Source organism: Sinocyclocheilus grahami, unplaced genomic scaffold (assembly GCF_001515645.1).
Source record: "Sinocyclocheilus grahami isolate Dianchi unplaced genomic scaffold, SAMN03320097.WGS_v1.1 scaffold1059.1, whole genome shotgun sequence".
In the NCBI taxonomy this organism is placed as follows: Eukaryota; Metazoa; Chordata; class Actinopteri; order Cypriniformes; family Cyprinidae; genus Sinocyclocheilus; species Sinocyclocheilus grahami.
This window is the reverse complement of record NW_015506238.1, coordinates 60,687-63,937: the sequence shown is the minus strand read 5'-3', so window position 1 is coordinate 63,937 and position 3,251 is coordinate 60,687.

Sequence of the window (3,251 nt, the reverse complement as noted above, 5' to 3'; positions counted from 1 at the left end):
TTTATTTATGTAAACCCTATAAGACCAGTGAGATAGAGGGATAAAAAGAAACAACAAGTACTGAACTAAACATGAACATTTGAAATAGAAAAACTTTTTTTTTTATGACTGGATTAAGATTCAAACATCTTAATATCAGCCTGTAATTAAATTATACAAATATACAAATATTCCATTAACAACATTATAATCTACTGTATTTTACCGGTAATATGAGCTAGCAAAATTCATAAGTTCAGTTGAGAAACAAAATATTTGTCTTGCCATTGCCTTATTATAAAAAAAAAATTTAATGTAAATAAACATTTTAATGCACTTTCAACAAATAGGGTATAAAATAAGACCTGTCAGTGAAAAGTGGTCAGGGAAAGGACCTTCGGAAAATAATGACTGTCAACGTCAAAAGGTGAAATTAAGTTTATATCCTATCATATTTTATTTTATACCTTATACATTTTATGTGTTTTATTTTCTATAGGTTTTACAATTTTTTAAAAAGTAAAAGTAATTTTTTAAACACAAAATCACAGAAAAAATATAAAAAAGTACAAATTAAACAAGATATAACTCTAAACAAGGATGGTCCTTTAAAGGTTCTTTACACACAGTAACAGTTCTAAGAACCATATCATTGTGCTAAAATGGTCCTTTGTGTTAGAGATTCAGCTAATAACTATAGAGCACTGCCCTTTTTCTACAATCCCCGATGAAAATAAAAAGAAAGAAAGAAAGAAAGACAACTAATTCGGTCTTGCTGTCAGTTAAATTTTCTATTTATTTATTTTATTATTTTTTTTTTTAATTTATTTATGTAAACCCTATAAGACCAGTGAGATAGAGGGATAAAAAGAAACAACAAGTACTGAACTAAACATGAACATTTGAAATAGAAAAACTTTTTTTTAAAATACTCCAATAATCTGTTTTATTTACAGCATTACAATATTTTTAAGAAGTGTTTTGTTTTAAATGCTAGACGCAGTCAAGAATGTCAAGATTGGGTTAAAATCAGGACAAAATTCACAAGATTTAGCAAAATCAGGGCAAAATCCCTAAGTTACAAAACTGTTCAGAAGTCTCACAAAGTGTACGGTATTAATGGAATGCACCATGAAAGCTATTACACAATGTTTGCCAGCAATATTTTATTCTCTTTTTTCAAATGGAAAGAGCTCTGCATCGGCTTTTGTTGTTTTTACAGAGATGTTTTACTCAGAACCAGGGATAGAGCGGTCTCATGCATACAAATGTTCAGTGTAACTAAATCAGTTTTTTGTGTGGGATGAATTAATGCACATTCACATTTAGTCTAGAACTACAGTAACATCATGTTCACACAGCGCACACAACGCCTCTGTACTCCTGATTTCTCCCAATATGGGGACAGGAGAGCTGTCAGTCAATAAATGGGAAAACAAAGTAACCGGCATTACTTTTTTGAAAAAGTAACTCAGATATTTTCTTGTAAATTAAAAAAGTAATGCGTTACTTTATTAGTTACTTGAAAAAAGTTATCGGATTACGTAACTCGCATTACTTGTAATGAGTTACCCCCAACACTGCAAATGTTCTCCAACACTCAGTGAAATAGACCCTGCTCAAAGCTACATTATTGCCAATGAATAAAGAGAAGTAACTCATTCAAATTAAAGCAATATCAACAAAAAGTTTATATTTTAAGGAAAAAAATACACTGCTCTGTTTAACATCAAAACTATCTTACAACACAAGCTGAGGCCTGACTGTGCACTGAGCATACATGGTCAAGGAGAATGTTTATGTTTTATTTGTCTTAGAGACACCATCTCAATTTGACTGGATGCGGCGCACTTTAATCCATCTGCGCTTCCTGCCAGTGTTGCCAACTAATTTTCAGAGAAAGTTGCTAAAGGATGCTCGATTTGTTGCTAAAAGTTGCTAAACCACGTTGTGATGTCATTGCGCAATCACGGTGCAAAATTGTGTCACATCATCAAATCTCAGCAAAAAAATATATTTTATATATGTTAAATTAGATTTGTTTGTAAAATAATATGCATGATATAATATTAAAATATAAATAACTGTATTTTTAAATACATTGAATTATTGAAAACGTACACGTTGTTGAATGATTTCAATTTAAGTTTTTTTAGTAGCTAGTAAACTAGTCATTCTACACACTCTCAACTAATATGCTTTAAGCAGTGTATTAGTAGTTATGCTACACTCTAAGAAGTCTGTGAAAATAAGGCACAATCTATATGTTAATATGAAAGATTAATAAAAAAAGTGTTTTACCTACATTTTAAATTACGCATTGTGTTTTCGGGTTACAGTGGATGATGGATAATGTCCTGAAAGATTTTCCAGTTTTCATTATTTCCAATTATTATTATTAAATTGAACAATTGCAAATAGCAGCTAACTCAATTCACGTGATGTGTGTACTGCTAGGCATCTGTGGTTTCCTCTTTTTGTGTAATTTGGATGGAAAATGTCACTTATCAAAAGTTGCTAAAGGTTGCCAAATCAAATTTTAAAATGGCTACATTTGTTGCTAGTGTAGTCTGAGTAGTTGCTAAATTTAGCACGGCGCACTTTAATCCATCTGCGCTTCCTGCCAGTGTTGCCAACTAATTTTCAGAGAAAGTTGCTAAAGGATGCTCGATTTGTTGCTAAAAGTTGCTAAACCACGTTGTGATGTCATTGCGCAATCACGGTGCAAAATTGTGTCACATCATCAAATCTCAGCAAAAAAAGCAGTGTATTAGTAGTTATGCTACACTCTAAGAAGTCTGTGAAAATAAGGCACAATCTATATGTTAATATGAAAGATTAATAAAAAAAGTGTTTTACCTACATTTTAAATTACGCATTGTGTTTTCGGGTTACAGTGGATGATGGATAATGTCCTGAAAGATTTTCCAGTTTTCATTATTTCCAATTATTATTATTAAATTGAACAATTGCAAATAGCAGCTAACTCAATTCACGTGATGTGTGTACTGCTAGGCATCTGTGGTTTCCTCTTTTTGTGTAATTTGGATGGAAAATGTCACTTATCAAAAGTTGCTAAAGGTTGCCAAATCAAATTTTAAAATGGCTACATTTGTTGCTAGTGTAGTCTGAGTAGTTGCTAAATTTAGCAAAAAAAATGTCAGGCTGCATCAAAAAGTTACAGCTTGACCTGACGAGTGCGCCATTACGTCATCCCTGCCCAGCGCGCGAGAGCGAGAGCGAGAGAGAGAGAGAGAGAGAGAGAGAGAGAG